Consider the following 24,344-nt stretch of genomic DNA (forward strand, 5'->3'; position numbering starts at 1 on the left):
CCGGACTTCTGACGAACTCTCGAACTCCCAACGAAGTCTCGTTCTTGACTCCGGGAGTTCATTTTGCTTTATACCTTGATCACTATCATAGTTAACCCTGCACAAATAAAACCTATTTTAATCTAGAAGATTATTACAAAGTTTAAATCATTTTGTCTGGCATGTCATTGGTTCATCGACGCTACGTTCGATTCTTCGGTGCATCGTCCTCTCTTGCGGTCTATTGTCTAATCAGCCAATTGACCTTCGCAACTCTGATTTCCTTGGCGTAATTTTTGCTCTTCTTGGCCTGATGCCCGAACTCATGGCCCGAAGCCTTTTGTCGATACGTCGATCGATCCTCCGGCTCGATGTCCAATCTTCTGACATATTCTACTTCGACCCAAAATAATTCTTCCTACTTTTAATTGTCTTTCCCTAATCGAAGCTTCCTGCGTCACTCAAAATGCAGATCAAATCATAAATACTCTCAATTGATTTCATCATCAATTCAACACTTGACACATGGGAGACTGTGTACTAGCGATACTACTACCAATCTGGGTGGTACCATTGCTTAACATTGGCGGTACCATCGCTGGGTTTTCTAGAAAACATATACTTCGTATGTTTTAGCTCATAAGCGATTCCACCACTTGGTCTGGTGGTGCCACCACTTGACCTAACTATGAGTCACTGAATGAGCCTCTCAATGCACCCAACTCAGCCCCAAATTAAGCCCAATGGTCTCCTAATCGAGTCAGTATAGTTATACCCAAAACTAACTCAAATTAGCCCTAAACTACGATGATCAAGACACACGATTATAAGCATGAATCCTATGATCTTCGTTCGATCCTTCGGCACATCGTCTTCTCTTCCGACGTATTATCCGATCCATCGACATGTTGACCTCCCGCAATATCTGATCTTTTTGGCGTAATGTCTGATCTTTCTGACCCGATGCCCGAACTCATGACATAAAATCTATCTTCTAACACATTGACCAATCCTCCGGCTCGACATTCATGACATGATGCTCTCTGGTCCAACATATGATTCTCCTGCTTCAATCGATTTGTCTTTCCATGATCGAAATTAGTCCTACGTCATTCAAACACTAATTAGATCATAATTTTATCATTAAATTTATGATTCAACACATGCATGATCAGGACAAAATTAGACGTAGCTTAGCTGCGTGCATGCGGTTAGTTACATGAGAAATAATGCAATCGACTGATCACAAACGACGGGGCACGCATTCACGCAGGTCAACTTGTGCCGTCTAATTTTCACCCCCGATACTGAGTAACCGGTTTATCGTGTGCTTCATTTGTTTAGAGAAAAAAGTTGCAGTGAGTTAGAAAGAAAGAGAGAAAATTTGGGACTCGGGGATTGTCGTGTGTTGCCCTCGTGTTCCGGTTATTTGCGGTGGTGAGTCCAAGGAAACGTTGCAGTCGCGGACTTGTGCCGTCAAATATCAGGGGACAGAGCAGGACCGGCTCGTTTACGTCTTTGTTAAGCCAAATACAAATGAATTATTAGCTAGGCTGATCGTGCCAAATACACAAGGAACTCTGTCGAGACATTTTCTCCGCAAACTGGTGCTCCCATCTTAGGAACGAAGCTCAACCTTCGTCGATCATCTTCACCCCCACTCCGTTCCTCGCCCTCCACAGAGATTGCATCTCCAACTTTGCATCATCGCCAAAAGAATCAAAATAATAATAATAAAATAAAATAAATCCTTTCCAAGCTCGGCGAAAATTAAATCCAACAAAACTGTGTTGATGTACGTTTGACATACAGACTTCTCTGGGTAAATTAGAGAGAGACATTCACACGAATTACGGAATCATCAGAGGCCAAGTGATTCAGGCATGATATTATGAGAGATCATCTTTGACACAATCGATGTTGGTCCATCACGGCCATATTTCCATCAGATAAACCTTCTTAACTCAATGAAAATACCGGAAGATTAAAAGAACAAAAAAAAAAAAAAAACAAGACCTAGTACAGAAGGAGCTTTACAAATGAATAGACAATGCAAAAAAAAACAAAGTGCCACGTTAAAGAGGAGGGCCAGACAGATACATTACTGCCCAACAATACATAATAACGAACTGGCCATCTTAACGAACACATTACTTAATCCCAAATATTAATTTGGATTCAGTACATATTTATCAAGGGATCGCCAGTTGGCCCGGCCATCTATCTGTTCCTTTCCGCTGTTCACTTCAGATCTTACAATAAGAAGCAAGCCTGCACATCTCACTCCGTCAATGCGTTACAGAAACGATCACTTCCATACATAGCACCAACATGTATCATATTCATTTGGTCGATTAGAGACCACTTTATATGCCCAGGGGGTGTTCCTGTGATTCCAGCAAGAAGATAAACATTAGACGAGAAGTCAAAATTTGAGATTGGAAATTGGCGTGGTGGGCTTCTTCAAGTCATCCTCCCGTAAGATATCTCCTATCCTCGATAAGATACTGAATGCCAAACCTACAAGAACCCTTGAATAGGCTTCAATAATGGAATCCCCAACATCCTGCGATCAGTATACAAGGATTGAAAACAAAGGAAAAGAATCATTTCACATGGATGATGCACATCGTATGACCTTACACGCAATTAATAAACTTTTAGTTTGATCGAACTAATTATCCTAACACAAGGTTATGATCAAAATGAAAAATGTCAAAAGATGTTCCACGTCGTTGTCTTATGCCATGTTCAACGTAAGCAATGCATTAAATTAACTAAAAGTAGGAAGCAGATCCTGTCATTAAAATTGATTGCAGAAGAAGGAGATCACCTTGTTGTATTGGACCTTGGTGGCATCAATAAAGGATTGAGGGAGATTTGGGAATCTGATCTTCACAAGGCGCGCAAGTGATTCAGCCCTCTCTGAATAGACTGCCATCTTCTCAACTTGTGAACCATTTTCTTTGACCAAGGACCAAAGGTATCTTATTGGTGATTTTTTCATTATCTGGTCTGAAATCTTCTGTTTCCAGGCAAAGATTGCACCTTCCAACCGATTTACCATATCAAGGACACTGTGTTCAGCTTCCATATTTAGAAAAAGCAAGACTTCCTCGACAGGAATTGATTCTGCAGCTATAGCATGGTGAGTATCTACACCCAAGCTAGCCTTTCCTGACTGTTTGAGAAAAGTATTCAGAAGCAGAATGATGCCTTGTCTATGTTAATTTACAGTCAAAATGAAAATGCAACTTAGACTTTAATGTCAAACAACCCATCATCAAACACTAATATGGATGCTTGCCTTTGAAAGGGTGTCCTCGATGACAGAGGGAATAGGCATTTGAACCAAGACCTGTTCATTTATGATTTGGCAGCCTTGAGGATTTGATGGACAAATTTACCCTGGAAAGCAAGCTTTCTTCTTTGGGAAGGGGAGAGTCCAGACTCTGGAACCCTAGGAGTGGGAAGCCTCCATTTCTTGCCCTGTTTCGTACCATTATACAGGTTACATCCATCAGCTCTGCCACCTAATTCTGTGTACCAAAATTCCGTGCCCACCATTGAATCTAACACTTCCTGCAAACAAGTAATGCATCATTGGTAAGGTAGATTTATATTTTGCAACGACAGATATGTAGCCAGCCATCATTTTTAGGGTTACTCTGTTAAATGCTAAACAATTAGCATACTATGAGCATCAAATCTAGTTTCCGAAGGGCCGGAAGAGTCGTATGAACATCTGAACGAGCTTTTGGGGTCATTATCTGCAAAAAAAAAAAAATAGAGAGAGAATAAAGATCTGTTGATTTCAGTGTAAAAGGTCTACATGATGCAGTTTACAAGCAACACTGCACCTCTAACATTCGACCATTAGCACCATTTTGCTTTGCAGGAACCAGCTCAACCATGTAGTTGATAGGGGAAAGCAACCAGTCCATTTCTCTTAGCCATCTGCTCTTTATTCTCTCAGATAAGGGTTCCAATTTCCAAAATTCCCCAAATATAGATGCTAAAAAGGAAAAAAATTGAGAAAAAGTCAGAACCGTTAGACAGGATCATTGCATAAAAATATTCCGTTTTTCTTCCTGATAGGGCCTAAAACTACTTAGCCAATGCTGCATCATGACCATCTTTCTTGGATCACACAGATTCAACCTTGAGATTCACTCAAGGGAGACAATTTAACATAACCTTTCTCTTTTGATGATATCATAAAGAAACTTCAGTAGCCGATGTGGCATCAGCTAGTGATTTGTCCAATGGCATTCAGCTTCTGAAGTGGAGAAATTGCTCTATGTAAATTTCAACAAGTCTCATGGACGACTATTATCTCAAAACAAAATGTGAACTTTGCTTTACTGCAAAAATCGAACATTTAACAGATTAATGGTCTTATTTATAACATCATCAAGCTATTCATATCTGCATTGTAAAGCTAGGCTTTCCAACCTTCAGATTCCAAAGATTTGGCATTTAAAAGAGAGAAAAAAAAAAAACTAATATGCTGCACATCTGATGGGTGACACTTTAACCACTATTGGCTACTAGCAGAAAACAACCTCACAACAATCATAATCCATAAGTATACAAACCGAGTTGGATAAAGTCCAAGAAGTGGTCAGAAGATTCCAAGGTACGTCTCACTTATAAGTGAAGAAAACATCATTACCTGCAAGACCGGTAATGGCATGAGATAATGCGAGAGCAGTACTGATCCCTTTTATGCCTCCTGAGACATCTTCACCAAGCAGCAACTGTGCAAACTTTTCCTTCATAGCCTCCACATCTGAAACGTCTATCGAGTATGTGATAGGTCCCTTCCCATTGATGCAAAAATGATGAAGGCCGTTAAGAGTATCCCACTCATCAAGCAAGTGCTCGTCCTGGGTGCTCGAGGACAAGCATCGTGAGAAGGAAGAGCCAAGGGCATCTTTACTTGAGGAGCAGCTTGAAGCATCCTCATCGGGGGAGTCAGTGGCAGCACATCCATCAGCTCCACTCATGTCACCTCCAGCACACTCATTGTCAGAGGAGCAGCTGTTGAGGATGCAGCTCTCAAGGCCATTATATGTCGTCACCCCTGCACAAGTGCAATTTCTTCATGGTTTTAATTTCTTGGAGAGCATGGTTAATAGAGCCATCGTGCTGTAGATCCAAAAATGTGATTGGAGCTAGGCTTCATCTACAACTACAACAACAACAAGCCATTAAGTTCCAACAAGTTGGATTAGTTTCATGAATCTTTTACCCACGATTGAGCTTAGGTAAGGTAATATCTGCAATTCCAACCAAGAGTGTTCAAATCTCTTTTTTTTATTTTTTCAGTAATATCTTCTTAGGTTTTCCCTATCTCTTCCCACACAATCAATACTAATCGACTTACTTCCGTCTACCAGGGCATCTAAAGGTTTTTATCTAGTATCCAAATTTTAAGGGACCAACAGCATTGACTGCCACTATAATAACTAGCCCATCATGATGTTGACACCAGCAAAGCCATTGCTACCGGAACAAGTTTAAATGCCTATAGGCTACTGGCTAACTATCCTCACTATAAAATTATTTCTCAAAATTATTTGATGAACTATAAATGATTTAATTTTAGAGTAAAAAAACGTGCAAAATTTAAAACTATACAAGAAAATTAGAATCAATAAGTTAAAGTTAGATATTAAGAACATGTAATTTGGAAGAGTTTAGAAGATTTTTGATGTCTAGTTATATAACAAACTATAAAAATCTGGTGTCGTTGTATATCAGTACAAGAGAGATATCCAAAATTGCACTAATTATATCGAATTAAGTAGATGAGCAACTGGAAATTTGGGAAAGTGATAGAACAAAGAATAAGATGGAAGACAAGTTTTTTGAAAGTCAATTTGGTTTTACACTGGAAATATCAGTCATAAAAATTATTTATTCAACAAAATAATTACAAAAAAGGTTTAAATATGATTCTTGTTGAATTACAGAAAGCCAATAGTAGATTTCTTAGATACCCTTATAGTGAACCTTAACTAAAGAATATAGTATTTAGTAATTATATTGATTAGTAAAAGATATATATACATCTGTATATGCTAGAGTAATTTTTATAGTTAGGAATACAAGAAGTGTTTATGGCAAGTTTCTGTAATCATAGGATTACACCTACGTTCAAGTTCAGATTCTTATACTACAATATTGCTAATAGATACTTGCCTGTTATACAAATAGACCTCCAAGGTGCATGTTGTTTGATGATTGTTTTGATTGTTGAGAGTAGTCAGAATTGATGTTAATGTGTTATGAAGCAAAGCATCATCTTTTAAAATTTCAAGTAGGAGTAGCAATGTTAGAGAAGAATAGAGGGTGTAGTTAAGACAAGTGTACAAAGTTCCAGCAAATAAAGTTTTGAGGAATGTTGATTTTTTATTTGAAAAAGGGAATATATTAACAAATACATTATTCACGAAGTAAAGGCAGGTTCATTAAAGTAGAGAGGATTTGTTGTTATGATGTCTTTCTTGTGTTAGAGGAAAAAAATTGTAAGACAATTATAAGGTCAATAATGTCTTATTGATCAAAATGCTAAGCAGTTGTGAAAAAGCAAGTAAAAAAAATTGGTACAATTAAGATGAGAACATGAGGTACATCTATGTGCTTACTAAAAAGGTAAAACAGGAAATGCTTTTAATGAATAATTAAGTGGCCTCAATAGAGAACAAAATGAAAACACAAATAAAAGAGCCTCATATATACCATAACTATAGAAGGTGTTCAATTATATTTTCTTTTAATAGATTCACTTACAATTAGATCAAAAAAGAATTCGCTAGAAATAAAAAGATCAATTCTAATGGGTCTTAGTTTAACTAGGAATGCTAGACCTACATGGGTCTAAATGATTGGAGAAGATCCAATGTAGTCAAACCCAGATAATTGAGACAATGCATCATGGCTTGTTATTGTTTTTGTATTACTAAATTCTTGTAATGTTATGCAATGATATAAAAAAAAATATTTGCAAATTTTATCGTGTCATTTTTTGCTTTTCTTTATCATTTGCAAAGTTGAACTATTTAATCTCTTAATGATATCATATCCTAATTATATGGTGGCAAAACATGTAACTAAGACAAATACTCTGGACTCTACATGCAACAGAGTATAACCATCTTTTGTTAACCTAAGGAGAAGACATGCAGTTGGAATACTAGATGACCTCCTAAGAAGTCCAGTATAACTTGTGAGGATGCCGTATGATTGGTAGATGAGGATATAAGACATATCTAAATATGAATTAAGTGTATTTATTAGGATACAAGCTTTTGGGGTGGCAGGGTGTTTGCATGATGGAAACCTCTTGGCATGTAGGATCTGCTGATGTGAATAGCGTTATCATACAAAACACAAGTGCTTTGGTCCAAACACCTTACATACGGACGGGTCATATTTAATCCCAAACCACTCACCCCCAAAGTCAAAATAGAAAAATCAAATGAAAGGCAACCGAAAGGCATATTTGTCCACATTATATGTCAACCTAACGGACTCAGATACACGTTTTTCGTGTTTGGTAGGAAACTCTTTTTCTGTTTTACTGAAGGTAGGGATTAAGACACAAAATCTATTAAGCAAATCATCAGGTGCATCAATAGATGCATCACATGGCTATAAATTGCAGGTTTTTAATGAACGAAACTCGCAACCTACTACTACTACCACATCACAGTTTGCAGACAAAATTAACAGCCGTTAATTATTATTGGCACACGATGATGGGTTGCAAGTGGATCGAAGCCTGGGCGAGCCGGAGATGAATCAATCATGTAGAGGTGCGGAATAATAGCTGGGGCATTTGGGGACCGACAAGGCTGATCACGTGACCATTGGTGTGTACCGAAGACTTTGTCTACTAGATGTCTCACTGTCGTACAGTGTGAGTGCAACTACGGAACACGTAACCTCAATGGATTAGCAATAGGAGGGAGGCCTGCAAAGTCTTTCTGATATGGAATTGATACGGGTAGCGGACACGCTCCTTTCATCACGACATCATCCACGTGAACGACTGTCCCGCCAGAAGCGGAGGAATCTCTCCCCCCACCGCCAAAAGCTTTGGTTGCGACACCAGCTTAAATTCACACCTGAACCGAGCATGGGGGCGAGGAGGTTAGAAATGCGGATCATGATCTACCAGATAACGTATGTCAGTTTGCTTTCAACTCACAAGTTTCAAACCAATCGGGGCTCGAGATACATAGGGCTTGGTGCTTGTGCCCAGATTGCAGGTATCAATTACCTATATAGATATATGGAGGTCAGTCGAGATATCCAACTCTCCAATAACGAGAGGGGATCCGATGGGCGATCCATTCTTTCTGCCATTCATGCTTTGGTTCTTCTTGTTAATAATAATCGTGGGGGGCTCCGGTGCTAGGGGCACCGGACACTTGCTTCACGAGAAGAGCTACGCGCCGGGCACGCATCAGAGTACGAAAGAAGACGGGTGTGCCTGCACAATTACCAAACTAGTACTGCTATATTCCCTTCACCCGATCCTGCACTCCCCCATGGGTTCACTGTTTTGCTGCAGTCCTAGTCACTTGAAAACGAAGAGAGAGATCGCCATCCTCCGTCCTCTTGCTTGAAACTCCAAATGAAAAGACAGAACGCTTTTATAATCGGTGCTACGGAGACTCTGTTAGGATCGAGAGCACTAAGAGGGGGGGTGAATTAGTGCAGCGGAAATCTTACAGCGATTAAAACCAAAAGCTGCGTTCGTTCAATAAAAACTATTATGATGCAAAAGCTAATTCTCAGTTTGTATCTAAGTGCAGTTTGCGTCTAAGCGCAGATTGCGTCTAAGCGCAGTTTGCGTCTAAACACAGTTTGCGTCTAAGCGCAGTTTGCGTCTAAACACAGTTTGCGTCTAAGCGCAGTTTTGCGTCTAAGCGCAGTTTACGTCTAAACGCAGATTTACGTCTAAACTCAGATTTACGTCTAAACGCAGTTTTACGTCTAAACGCATATTTACGTCTAAACGCAGATTTACGTCTAAACGCAGTTTTACGTCTAAACTTTGAAACTCGTTTGTATACTCGCAGAAGGCAGTATGCAGTTGAAATCAAGACGTAAACGTGAACTGAGATCTGATGATTGTGCGAGGAAAGCCGATTTACGTCTAAATGCAGTTTTACGCCTAAATGCAGTTTTACGTCTAAATGTTGAAACTCGTTCGTAAAATTGCAGAGGACAGTTTGCAGTTATCAATAGAATCAAAATGTAAGTGTAAACTGCAAAGAAACTCGTTCGTAAAAGCACGGAAGACGGTTCTGCAGAATCAAACGTAAACGTAAACTGTAATGTACGAAAACACGAATTTACGTCTGAATGCAGATTCGGAAGAACAGCACTTACAACTTGTTCGTGAAAGCGCAGAGAGCAATAGTAATGAAGGAGGTTTGCAGTAATGATAAAGTGCTCAAAAATAAACGCAAACCAGAAATTTTAGAGTGGTTCGGTCAGCCTTGACCTACTCCACTTTTGGCTTCCTCCACCGACGAGGTTGCCGACGTCAACTAGGAGCCTTCCTTCAATGGGCGAAGGCCAACTACCCTCTTACAGATTCACTCCTTTTGATGGGCTTAGGAGACAACCCTTACAAATGTTTTCTCTCCTCTCTTTACAACTCAAACTTGAAGAACAGAAGGAGAAGGAAAACTAGCAGTTTTGAGCTCTAAGAACCACTGAAAAGATCAAGATTTCGGCTTGAGTTCTTGATCTCTCAGTGCTGAATGGGTGGGGTATTTATAGGCCCCAACCCAATTCAAATTTGGAGCTCAAAACGATCAAATCCCGAAATTCCGGGATCAGGCGGTTGCACCTCCTGACTGGAGAGGTTGCACCGCCTGGCAGAGCTCGAAGACTGAGCCCAGGCGGTGCCACCTCTTGACAGAGGCGGTTGCACCTCTCTGCCAGAGCTCGAAGACTGAGCTCAGGCGGTGCCACCTCCTGGCTGGGGCGGTTGCACCTCCCAGTCTCGCTGGGAGACATAGCCTGGGCGGTGCTACCTCTTGGCTGGGGCGGTGCCACCTCTTTCACTATTTCAGCTCACTTGGTTTGGCTCCAAACTTGGCCCAAACCAGTCCGAACTTGGGCCTAATTGACCCCTACTTGGGTTATAGGATTAACACCTAATCCTAACCCTAATTAACGTGCTAACTATGATTTTAAAGACATTTTATAAGCTATTACAAAGTCCGCAAGTCAAGACTTCTTCTGGCGAGCTTTCGGCAAACTTCCGACGGTCTTCCGATGAACTCTCGGAAACCATTCTGCGGACTCCGGGTAAGCTCCTAGACTTCATGATTTGTTCTTAGCGAGTTCCAACGAGCTTCTTCGGCAAGCTCCGATCTTTCTCGGCGAGCTCCGCGAACTCCCAACGAACCTTCGGACTTCCGTCGAACTCTCGAACTCGCAACAAATCCATCGCGCTTGACTCCGACACTTTGTTTCGCTTTATGTCTTCATCGTTATCATAGTTAATCCTGCACAATTAAAACAAAACTTTGATCGAGACAATTAATCCTAAGCAATTAACCAAGTTGTCCGGCATGTCATTGGTCCCTCGACGCTTCGTCCGATTCTTCGGCGTATCGTCCTTTCCTGCAGCCTATTGCCCAATCGGCCAGTTGACTCCGCAACTCCGATATCCTTGGCACAATACCCGCTCTTCTTGGCCCGATGCCCGAGTCCACGGCCCGAAGCCTTCTGTCGATACATCGACCAATCCACCGGCCCGACGTCCAATCTTCTGACATGTTCCTCCGGCACAACATGATGTTCCTGCTTTAATTGTCTCATCCTGATCGAAGCACCCTGCGTCACTCAAAACGCAGATTAAATCATAAACATATATCAAGGAGTTTCATCATCAAAATACGAGATTCAACAATCTCCCCCTTTTTGATGATGACAACTACTTGATGACGGAGTTAAACTTAACTCCCGGAGTTTAAACAAACTCCCCCTATCAATATACCATATTGATAGAACCTTGAATTCAAACTGAATTCAAGTCATTGCAATATTCATCATGAATACTTGCAACACGTCAACATGAACATATGCATAAACTTATGCATCACATGTCATGTCATCAACATACTTTCATCAACATACTTCTCCCCCTTTGTCATCAACAAAAAGGAGAAGTATCACAATCAAGTGTTTGTGATATTGGTTCAACTCATTGCATGAAAAACATATTATCAAGTTTTATCATCATGCAATTTTGCTAGAAAATATAGCAAGTTTTGAATCATGCTTAGAATATTCAAGCTATCAAGTTTTAGATATGCAAGTTTTATAGCATACAAGATAGCACTTGGTATGAAAATTAGAGATGTTCAAGATAGCAAGTTCTACATCATGCAAGCTAGCAAATTAGAGATGTTCAAGAAGGCAACTCTTGCTTCTTGAAATATGAAAATTTTGTCCACTTTGCTAGATGCGCAAGTTAGCATGTTTTGCTTCTTGAGATAGGCAAGATAGCACCTTTGCTTCTTTTGAGATAGCAACTTTTCGCTTCTCTTTAGACTACAAGCTAGCAATTTTTTATGATATACAAGTTAGCAAAAACTTCGAAAGCAAATGCAAGATAACTTTCTTGTGTAGGCTCATGATTATTGCTTCCTATTGTAATGTGCAGGTTGCAAGTCTTGCTTCTTGAGATATTCAAGATAGTGATGTTCAAGAAGACAACTTTTGCTTCTTGAAATAAGCAAGTTAGCAATCTTTGCTACTTAAGATAGGCAAGCTAGCAATCAAGTTTTTGTATCTTCTTGACTTGTGCAAGCTAGCTATCTCCCCCTTTGTCATTGTCAAAAAGAAAGGAAGAATACAGTTTTGTAGTTCTTTTTTTTCTTTTACAATGATTTCAAAATCATGACAAAGGATGAATAATCAAGTTATGAATGTCAAGACAATTTTTCATCATGAATATTTTATCATTGCATTATCATAAGTTGAAGTATTACATGCATAATATCATATTATCATTCATAATTACATTAATGTTTCAATATAGCAATTTCTTCTCAAAATGTGTAACTTAGCACTCGTCATGATTTACATCATATGCAATACATCACATCATAATTAGAAAGCATAAGTATTGCATGCATAATTGCAAATCATAAATGTTTCATATCATGATGGTATCAATTTTGTCAAATTATATCCTACCATGCATGATCAATAACTCCTCATTTGTATTTCATGCATTATTTCATTTCATCTCATAAGGAATATCAAGAAAAGTTATTGGATGAGGAGATAAATATTTTATGAATACACGGAATTGTATAAAAATCATATCATAAGTGTTTCGTGTATTCATATTATCACATGAAGCATATTATCATTTTTGAGATTCATAACATGAATAACGTTATTACTATTTCATCAAAATCAATTTCGAGATTCACACAATATTATGAAATTATTAATCTCGATAAGATGGGAAAAGCATTTTCTTTTTAAGTGATTCTTTTAACACATCATAAAAAAAAACACATTCATAATTCAAGTGATTTACAAGATATCATAAATGAATTTATCACTTGTATTTTATCAAAATCGAGAACTCTAGAGATAGAAAATGATTGAAGCATTTAACATGATTGATGCATGATTCATATTTAAAGTGTATCTTATGTCGTAAATACGAATCAAGCATTTGTCAAATCTAAAATCATCCTCAAAATTATATTCAATAAATTCATGTATGACAAGCATAGATTTATTGAAAAATCAATAAGATAGAGGATTATATTTCAAGTGTTCATCAATTGTAGCATTTCATCATATGGTAAGATATCAATGCGTAAAACTGTGAAGCAAGATTTTGTTTGATATCTTGATACAGGGCATATAGCAATGATAGCAATCATATATTTCTTGGTGATGCAAGCATGGGATAATCATAGCATAGTGTTTATAGCATCAATTCATATATTTCTCCCTTTTTTTTTTAAGTGTTTCATCTTAAGTGATCGATTTCATGTTAGCATGCTTTTTCATTTATGTCAAATGAAAACATGCATCAACGTTTAGGATCGTGAAATGGATTTCATCATAAAACCATCAATCACAAAAATCATCATGTATAACTTTAAAATCTCAAATCTTTATTCTTATGTCAAAATCATACATCATATTTAACAAACAAAGACAATGAAAAATATCAAGCCTTCTAGACAAAAGCCATGTATCGTCATTGAAAAGCAATATGAAAATTATCAAAATATACATTCTTGCTTCTCAAGCACATAAATAAGATTTAATCTCACTAGGTGTACAAACATTAGATTTCTATCTTGCATTAACATAAGACATGCAATTTTCATTATCATTTTCAAAATTACAAGCATGATCATATTTTTGCATTTTCATTATTAAATTAAAAATATAATTTTCAAGAAAATTTAAAGAAAAAGAAAAATGCATTATTTAAAACATCATGTAATTTCGAAGTAAATTAAAGGCATTTTGATTACCTCAGCGTCGAAAGGCGTAAAGGCGTAGTTTGCCACCTTGCCTTTGTTGATTTTCTCCTCGTCTTCAGAGGAGCTCGATTCATCCCAATTTTTGTTCTTCTTCTTGCGTTCAAAGCAAGTAGTTCCGTTCTTTTTACTCTTTAATTTTTGTTTCATTTGTAGTTTAAGTTCACCATCACTTGAGCTTATTCTCGAGTGGTCTTCAAATGTTCTATGTCCCAAATCCTTCCTGTTCTTTGGAAGGTGGTTCTCAAGTTCTTCACGTGCATTGCACGTCATTTCATATGTGATCAATGAACCAATTAGTTCTTCAAGTGGAAATTGGTTCAAGTTTTTCGATTCTTGAATAGCAGTTACTTTTGAATCCCAAGTTTTAGAAAGTGAGCGCAAAACTTTGTTCACGAGTTCAAAATCCAAAAAGCTTTTACCAAGTGATTTTAAACCATTGACGACATCCGTAAAACGGGTGTACATGTCAACAACGGTTTCGCTTGGTTTCATATGAAAAAGCTCGAAATCATGTAGTAAGATATTAACTTTCGAGTCTTTGACTCTACTAGTTCCCTCATGTGTGATTTCAAGAGTGCGCCAAATATCGAAAGCCGTTTCGCACAAAGAAACCCGATTGAACTCATTTTTGTCCAAAGCGCAAAATAAGGCATTCATAGCCTTTGCGTTTAAAGAAAAATACTTCTTCTCCAAATCCGACCATTCGTTCATCGGTTTGGAGGGAAGTTGAAAACCGTTTTCAACAATATTCCATAAATCCAGATTTAGAGAAATCAAGAAAACTCTCATTCGAGTTTTCCAATAAGTTTAGTCCAATCCGTTAAAGAACGGTGGACGAACAACCGATAAGCCCTCTTGAAGAGCCATTTCTCTCGGGTGTAAATCCGAAATGAGAAATACCTCGCTCTGATACCAATTGTTAGGATCGAGAGAACTAAGAGGGGGGGGGGTGAATTAGTGCAGCGGAAATCTTACAGCGATTAAAACCAAAAGCTGCGTTCGTTCAATAAAAACTATTATGATGCAAAAGATAATTCTCAGTTTGTATCTAAGTGCAGTTTGCGTCTAAGCGCAGATTGCGTCTAAGCGCAGTTTGCGTCTAAACACAGTTTGCGTCTAAGCGCAGTTTGCGTCTAAGCGCAGTTTGCGTCTAAACACAGTTTGCGTCTAAGCATAGTTTTGCGTCTAAGCGCAGTTTACGTCTAAACGCAGATTTACATCTAAACTCAGATTTACGTCTAAACGCAGTTTTACGTCTAAACGCAGTTTTACGTCTAAACGCAGATTTACGTCTAAACGCAGATTTACGTCTAAACGCAGTTTTACGTCTAAACTTTGAAACTCGTTTGTATACTCGCAGAAGGCAGTATGTAGTTGAAATCAAGACGTAAACGTGAACTGAGATCTGATGATTGTGCGAGGAAAGCCGATTTACGTCTAAATGCAGTTTTACGCCTAAATGCAGTTTTACGTCTAAATGTTGAAACTTGTTCGTAAAATTGCAGAGGACAGTTTGCAGTTATCAATAGAATCAAAATGTAAGTGTAAACTGTAAAGAAACTCGTTCGTAAAAGCACGAAAGACGGTTCTGCAGAATCAAACGTAAACGTAAACTGTAATGTACGAAAACACGAATTTACGTCTGAATGCAGATTCGGAAGAACAGCACTTACAACTTGTTCGTGAAAGCGCAGAGAGCAGTAGTAATGAAGGAGGTTTGCAGTAATGATAAAGTGCTCAAAAATAAACGCAAACCAGAAATTTTAGAGTGGTTCGGTCAGCCTTGACCTACTCCACTTTTGGCTTCCTCCACCGACGAGGTTGCCGACGTCAACTAGGAGCCTTCCTTCAATGGGCGAAGGCCAACTACCCTCTTACAGATTCACTCCTTTTGATGGGCTTAGGAGACAACCCTTACAAATGTTTTCTCTCCTCTCTTTACAACTCAAACTTGAAGAACAGAAGGAGAAGGAAAACTAGTAGTTTTGAGCTCTAAGAACCACTGAAAAGATCAAGATTTCGGCTTGAGTTCTTGATCTCTCAGTGCTGAATGGGTGGGGTATTTATAGGCCCCAACCCAATTCAAATTTGGAGCTCAAAACGATCAAATCCCGGAATTCCGGGATCAGGCGGTTGCACCTCCTGACTGGAGAGGTTGCACCGCCTGGCAGAGCTCGAAGACTGAGCCCAGGCGGTGCCACCTCTTGACAGAGGCGGTTGCACCTCTCTGCCAGAGCTCGAAGACTGAGCTCAGGCGGTGCCACCTCCTGGCTGGGGCGGTTGCATCTCCCAGTCTCGCTGGGAGACATAGCCTGGGCGGTGCTACCTCTTGGCTGGGGCGGTGCCACCTCTTTCACTATTTCAGCTCACTTGGTTTGGCTCCAAACTTGGCCCAAACCAGTCCGAACTTGGGCCTAATTGACCCCTACTTGGGTTATAGGATTAACACCTAATCCTAACCCTAATTAACGTGCTAACTATGATTTTAAAGACATTTTATAAGCTATTACAAAGTCCGCAAGTCAAGACTTCTTCTGGCGAGCTTTCGGCAAACTTCCGACGGTCTTCCGATGAACTCTCGGAAACCATTCTGCGGACTCCCGGCAAGCTCCTAGACTTCATGATTTGTTCTTAGCGAGTTCCAACGAGCTTCTTCGGCAAGCTCCGATCTTTCTCGGCGAGCTCCGCGAACTCCCAACGAACCTTCGGACTTCTGTCGAACTCTCGAACTCGCAACAAATCCATCGCGCTTGACTCCGACACTTTGTTTCGCTTTATGTCTTCATCGTTATCATAGTTAATCCTGCACAATTAAAACAAAACTTCGATCGAGACAATTAATCCTAAGCAATTAACCAAGTTGTCCGGCATGTCATTGGTCCCTCGACGCTTCGTCCGATTCTTCGGCGCATCGTCCTTTCCTGCAGCCTATTGCCCAATCGGCCAGTTGACTCCGCAACTCCGATATCCTTGGCACAATACCCGCTCTTCTTGGCCCGATGCCCGAGTCCACGGCCCGAAGCCTTCTGTCGATACGTCGACCGATCCACCGGCCCGACGTCCAATCTTCTGACATGTTCCTCCGGCACAACATGATGTTCCTGCTTTAATTGTCTCATCCTAATCGAAGCACCCTGCGTCACTCAAAACGCAGATTAAATCATAAACATATATCAAGGAGTTTCATCATCAAAATACGAGATTCAACAGACTCACGAAGGAAAAAGAAAACGATAGATTCAGGTGTTTTATGGCCCCTAAGGCATTTGTAATAGTCCCTCTTTAGTAGTGATTTACTCATCCTCCGTCCATGGATGTAAGTAAATTGGTCGAACCACGTAAATATGGTGTTCTTATCGCTTTTATTCTTTTCATTTTATTGTCTTTGTTGGGTTGCCAAAATTATTCTTTGGTAAATTTCCTGGGGCTAGCTCTAACAAACTGATATCAGAACCTGGTTTCGGGATCTTTTGGCAATGATGACAATAACAAATATTGTTGTCGAGAAATTCGATAGAAATGTCTACTTTGGCATGTGGCAACTCAAGATGGAGGCCATTCTGGTTCAAGACGAGTTGATTTGGCACTACAGGGAGCTTAGAACATTCCAGATAGTATGTCAAAGGAAGATCTTGCGGGTATGGATAAGAAGGCCCGATCCAGCATTATTCTAAATCTCTGTGACGAGGTTTTACAAGAGGTAGCTACGGAGACTACGACTAAGAGCATGTGGGACAAGCTTAAAGCCTTGTATATGAAGAGGACAGTAGAGAATCGTCTCTACTTAAAACAGAGTTTGTATATACTTCGGATGATTGAAGGTACATCTATACTCTATAAATTTGATTCCTTGGTTATGTATTTAGAGAATATAGATGCAAAAATTGATGATGAGGATAAGGTCATGTTACTTTTGTGTTCTCTTCTCCAATCTTTTAAGCATTTCCGTGATACTATGATTTATGGAAAAGAAACAATTTCATATCAAGAAATTAAATCTGCATTAAAATCTAAAGAGCAGATAGACAAGGATATCACTAGGGAAAGTAGAGAGAATCAGGTTGAAGGTCTGGTTGGTAGGGAGAGAACATATAAAAGGGAATTTGATAGTAGATCTAAATCTAGATTTAAATCCAAACATAGAAATTTGGAATGTAGATATTGTCATAAAATGGGGCACATTAAGGCTGATTGCTTTAAATTGAAAAATAAATTAAAGCAAAAGAAAAAAATTGTTGAGAAAACTACCGAGTCTGCTGAAGCTAGTGTAGCAGCTGATGAGAATGATGGAAATATTTTCTTCGCTACTGATGATAGGTCGAGGTCTAAAAATAAATAGATTTTAGATTCAGGTTATTCTTATCACATGTGTCCTAATAGAGATTTGTTTTCCACATATGAATCTTGTAATGGTGGAATTGTTTTGATGGGCAATAATGCAGCATGTGATGTTGTTGGTAGAGGAACAATCCGAATTAAAATGCATGAAGGTATTATGAGGACGCTCACTAATGTTAGACATGTTCCTGATTTAAAAAAGAATCTCATCTCTTTAGGCACCCTAGAGGCCCTTGGGTGTAAATACGCAACTGAAGGTGGAGTTATGAAAGTTTCTATAAGTGCTCTTGTTGTTATGAAAGCTTGTAGGTCTGGTAGCTTGTATATTTTGCAAGGAACTACTGTCACAGGCTCAGTTGCAGTTTCGTCATCATCATTGTCTGATTCTGACATCACCAAATTATGGCATATGCGTTTGGGTTATATGAGCGAAAAAGGTTTGAACATGTTGAGCAAAAGGGGTCTACTTTGCGGACAGAGTACTAGGCCACTGGATTTTTGTGAACATTGCATTTTTTGAAAGCAGAAAAGAGTCAGCTTCAATTCTTCGGCAGTTCACAAAACGAAAGGTACTCTTGACTATATTCATTCAGACCTTTGGGGTCTAGCTCATGTTCAGTCTAAGGGTGGTGCTAGGTATATATTGACTTTCATTGACGATTATTCCAGGAAAGTTTGGGTTTATTTTTTGAAGCATAAAAATGATATTTTTCTAACCTTTAAACAATGGAAGGCTTTTGATTGAGAAGCAAACAGGTAAACATATTAAGCGGCTTCGAACAGATAATGACATGGAATTTTGTGAATATGACTTTAATGAATTTTGCAAAAATGAAGGAATCGTTCGGCATCGCACTGTTAGGATGACGCCTCAGCAAAATGATGTAGTTGAACGTATGAACAGAACACTCTTGGAGAGAGTAAGGTGTATGATCTCAAATGCAGGGTTGACAAAGGACTTTTGGGCAGAGACAATTAATATGGCTTGTTACATTGTCAACCGCGCTCCGTCTGCAGCACTTAACTTTAAAACTCCGGAGGAAGTTTGGTCAGGTACTCCTACTGATTACTCTGATTTAAAAATTTTTAGGTGTCCAGCATACATGCATATAAATGAAGGAAAATTAGAGCCTCGAGCTAAAAAATACATTTTCCTTGGGTATGCTTTTGGGGTGAAAGGATACAGATTATGGTGTTCTGATCCTAAATCCCCAAAATTTGTAATCAGTAGAGATGTTACTTTTGATGAATTATCTATGTTATCTTCTAAAGAGGAATCTACTAGTTGTACAAATGATAGTACGCAGAAGTAGGTGAAGCTTGAGATTAGTAATTCAGATTCTTTTAAGTCGAACTCTTCTACTCAAAGAATGACAGTAGATGGTCCCGAGTCTACTAACGAAGATGATCCAGAGGAAGAGCAATATTCCATAGCCAAGGATAGACCACAGAGAGATATTCAACCACCACAAAGATATGCAAATTTGGTTGCATATGCTTTGTTTGTTGCAGAAGAAACAAGTGAAGTTGGTGAGCCTACTTCCTACTCAGATGTAGTTTCTTGTGATAATTCCGCTAAGTGGTTGATCGCGCTGAATGGAGAAATTGAATCTCTCTATCAGAATAGAACTTGGGATCTTGTGAAGCCGCCTTTGTGTAAGAAAATTATTGGATGCAAATGAGACATTATTGCTGAGGGAAAGGTCATTGTTTAGAAAATTCATACGAAGGACAATCTAGCTGATATGCTTACGAAACCTCTTCCAGTTTATAAGTTCAAGCAATGCTTGGACTTGGTTGGTGTTCATTATTGATGATTGCCCGTTGGGGCTTTTATGAAGAAGGTGGAGCAAACTTTGTTTGGACATACCAAGGTGGAGATTTGTTAGTTTGACAAGTCCCATAGTCCCACATCGGGAAAATCAGGTTTGTTATCTCCTATTGGAACTATAAATAAGGGTCTGGGCTTTGAAGTCAGATGCACCACAAGTGGCACAACAAGAAAAACCTAAGTGTTTGCTTTGGGTTTAAGTCCACACTTAGTTAAACAGTTTGGGCTTATAGTTTGAGTTTTTCTTGTTTAATAGATTTAGGTGTTTTATGGCTTAGGAACATCTTCTTAAGGCATTTGTAATAGTCCATCTTTTATAGTAGTGATTTGCTCCTCCTTCGTCCGTGGATATAGGTCAATTGACCGAACCACGTAAATCTGATGTTCTTATCGCTTTTATTCTTTTCGTTTTATTGTCTTTGTTGGGTTGCCAAAATTACCCTTTGGTAAATTTCCTAGGGCTAACTCTAAGAAACAGACATGTAGGCAAGCTAAGCCTACATGTGTTGATTTCCATGTGGAGTAGTAGAAGGTAACCCACCCATGCCATGCCAATGTACGGTTCGATTCATGATCTTTGTGGAGGGGTACATCAAGCATAGTAAACATTTTATCCTGTACAAATGTTGGTATTTTATAGCTGACGCAATTGGGATTTGCAAGGGTCAACCTCCTGAACGATGCCTCTGTTCGTTACCCAGATAAATGAGTATGTATGGCCATGAAGAGATAACATTTATTTGGTAGCTTCACATCTAAATCAGATGCGAATTCCTCTATGCCATCCATTCATATGCATACAGTGATTTCGGAAAAAATTCTATGACGCTGATGAGATAGATATATCTGCAGGGGTAAGAAGAGAAGAGATTAGTGAGGGGGTTCTCCAAAAGGAAGTGATTCGTGGTTGATGTTGGTTGTACCTATAATTTTGAATTTGGATTAATATATTTGTTACTGTCAAGAAGTGATAAAAATAAATATATTTTTTTATTTGATAAAAACTATGTCGTTAGCTAATTATTATCCAACCTGTAACATCACATGATATCCAGGATAAAAGGAGAAGATAATGTCACCCTTCACCTATTTGCCCACATGGGATAAGATCCAAGGTAAACAACTATAGATTATCCTCCTCTCATTGTTGCCTACATAGACAAGAGACCGAAGGGAGGCTACTGAAGATGATTAAAGGCTGCATACTTGTAAAATATTTCATGAAATATTCTATTCTTTTAAGATCAGGTATAAAAACTCATCTCTAACATTATGAAAAGAGGAGCTTCCCTTTTTTAATACTCACGTACACATTTATACACATTGGACTACTAATTTGGGTGCTAGAGGAATTGAGTCGGAAAACTTCTTCCAACTTAGGTCTTCGTACAAGTGGCACCTCGAGAGCTCAGTGTTTCCACCTCAGAGATACCTTAGATAATCCTACGCATATGGGTCCAGATCGGGTCGAGTTGACTAAGACATTAACGACTTCTTCTCTCATCATTTTGGCATTAGAAGGAGGGCTTGATATCGTAAGAATGCTCACCCGCTAACCCTCTCAATGAACTTTCGAGCAAGAAGGCTTTATTCCTAACCTATAATACTTTCACTCAAAGGGGATAACAGCTACCCTTTTCACATATTGACGCATTTATCTTAGTGCAAACGTCGATATGGTACTAGTGTCTATTCAATGACTCAGGCCTCTCACCCCTTAGGGATGACCCTGAGTCGCCTTCTTGTCCTCATTGAGGTGTTCTTAAACTTCACCCAGCAAGTACAAATACTAATGGGCTTGATACAGGTCATCACTCTATTTTTACCCAATTAGCCCAACAAGCAACACCACAAGCTCAATTGTCACTAGTGCCGACACCCATCGAGGTTCCCCCGCCCATGTAGTGCCAACTTTTGAATCTCGAATTTTGATATTGAAATCAATTGATAAATTATTTGATCTAATCTATACGTTGAGATAAGTGTGTAGGTATAACTACGATAATTAAGACATTTAAACAAGCAATCTCTGTTCGGTATGTCGATTATTCTTCCAGTGATCTTTCGGCGAACTTCCGGTGAACTCCCGATGAACTCTCAGCGAACTCCCGACGAACTCTCAGTGAGCTTCCAGCAAACTTCCTTCACATCATCCAAATCTTCGACATATCGTCCGATCTTTGACTCCGGCCAACATCTACTTTATGCCTTACTACTATCGTAGTTAATTCTGCACACTTATCTCAACATATAGATTATATCAAATAATTTACTAATTGATTTCATCATTAAAATCTAAGATTCAATAATCTCTCTCTTTTTTATGATGACAATCAATTGATGATGGAGTTAACCTTAACTCCTCCTATCTATATGCCATACTTGAGAAAAGATACTCTTGAATTCAAGGCCATTGAATTCAAGCACCAAACCGATAAGTTATATTCATTTAAACTTATCAACATGCACATCATGATACTTATCATGATTTACCAATTCAAAATATGATACCACATATTTATCAATAAAAAATGATATCATACATCCATTTTCAAGTCCAATGATGGTAGACAATCATCATTTTCAACTATGATACAAATTTCAAATATGAAATTTAACAAGATGACAATTCTTGATAAAAGATAAAAATTCATTATTCCGAGGCATGATATCAATTGTAAATAGCAAGTTAAGCTCATGATACCTTATCATAATGATAGAAAATTATCATTCATGAAACATTCAAGTATCTACAATGCATATAAAATACATTTTGATATGTTTCAAGTATTTGCGATGTGTTATGACGTATTTGATGATTCCAATTATATTTCAAGTATTCGTAAAATATTTAAGCATTTACGACAAGATACATTTTATACATTTATCTCAAACATTCAAAATGTCAATTTGTCATAAATTTACCACATTTCTCCCCCTTTGTCATCAACAAAAAGGAGAACCATTCAACAATGCAAGTGTGGTAAACAAAATTAAGCAAGTTTCACACCAATTTATCTAAGCTATAAAGGAAGGTAAGCAAAAACTTTACATGATAACCTTTTTGGATAAGCTAATATTTTTACTCAAGAGCTTTTTGGTTATTTTTTAGATATGCAAGTTTCTTTCTTCCTTTGTCAAATAAGAAGAAGAGGAAGAAGGGTAAAGAAAGAATCCGTTAAGAACCAAATTTATGAAATGATTTGAACCAAGCCAATTTTAAAACAATAAATTTATGAAATTTTAAAACCAAATTTATGAAATGATTTGTGAAATGATTTGAACCAAGCCAATTTTAAAACCAAATTTAACCAATTTTAAAACCAAATTTATGAAATGATTTGAACCAAGCCAATTTTAAAATGAAGAGAAGGGATTCATGAAAAGGATCAAGATATCCATGTGAAATCAAATCGCCATTCTTGCAAGTAATCATCACATACTAAAAATTCATAAAATTCATCTTTCATGAGAAAAGTAAGGAAGAATTCATGGGAGAGGAGCATCATGAATAAAACTTCATAAATTAAATTCGTTTCTCATTGAAAATTCACAAGAGTGAAATCTGTGAGAGATGTATTTGTCAATGAATTCTATGAGTGAAGTGATTAAGTGTATCAAAAATCATTAAGTGATGGAGCAAGGGTATAAAGCAAATTTGATACCAAGTTAAGAGGAAGATAAAAACAAAATAAATTTATGAAAGCTCCATTCATGAGATAAATTAAGAGGAAGATAGTCAGGAAAAGAAATACAACAAACTCATGGATTCAGACAATTTAACATCCCTAACTCTCTTCTAATAAAATCAAATTGTTCTTCATTTAAAATTTTTGTAAAGATATCGATTAATTGATGCGTCGTATCAATAAACTCTAAAGATATATCATGGTTATTAACATGATCTCTTATGAAATGATGCCTAATGTCAATATGTTTAGTTCTAGAGTGTTGAATAGGATTTTTTGTTAAATATATTGCACTCGTGTTATCATATTTTATGAAAATATTCTTAAGGTGAATCTTATAATCTTCTAATGTATTTTTCATCCATACAATTTATGCATAACATGAACTAGCTGCTATGTATTCAGCTTTTGTTATAAATAGTGCAACCGAGTTTTGTTTCTTAGAAGACCAAGAGACAAGTGCATGACCTAAGAATTGACATGTTCCAGATGTGCTTTTTCTATCTATTTTACATCCAGCAAAATTCGTATCAACATAAGCAATTAATTCAAAATTTTCAAATTTTGGATACCATAATCCTAGATTAGTGGTTCCTTTAAGATATCTAAGAATTCTTTTAACTACTTTAAGATGAGATAGCTTAAGATTAGATTGAAACCTAGCACAAAGTCCTATGCTAAACATGATGTCCGATCTAGTTGCGGTGAGGTATAGTAAACTACTTATCATACCCCTATAAGCTTTTTGATCAAAGCTTTCTCCAATTTCGTCAATGTCTAACTTAGTGGAGGTACTCATTGGAGTATTGATATCCTTTGAACTATTTATATTAAACTGTTTTAATAAGTCTAATGCATATTTTGTTTGACTAAAAAAAATACCATCACTAGGTTGTTTAATTTTTAAACCTAAAAAGAAAGTTAGTTCACCCATTAAACTCATTTCAA

General features: G+C 38.0%; 1 pseudogene; it reads right to left on the minus strand.

The window, feature by feature from the left end:
- Nucleotides 1-2,132: 2,132 nt before the first annotated feature.
- LOC135644147 (rop guanine nucleotide exchange factor 14-like) overlaps nt 2,133-24,344 on the minus strand; it is a 50,825-nt pseudogene continuing 28,613 nt past the window's right edge.

Source organism: Musa acuminata, chromosome BXJ3-8, assembly GCF_036884655.1.
Source record: "Musa acuminata AAA Group cultivar baxijiao chromosome BXJ3-8, Cavendish_Baxijiao_AAA, whole genome shotgun sequence".
Taxonomy (NCBI): domain Eukaryota; kingdom Viridiplantae; phylum Streptophyta; class Magnoliopsida; order Zingiberales; family Musaceae; genus Musa; species Musa acuminata.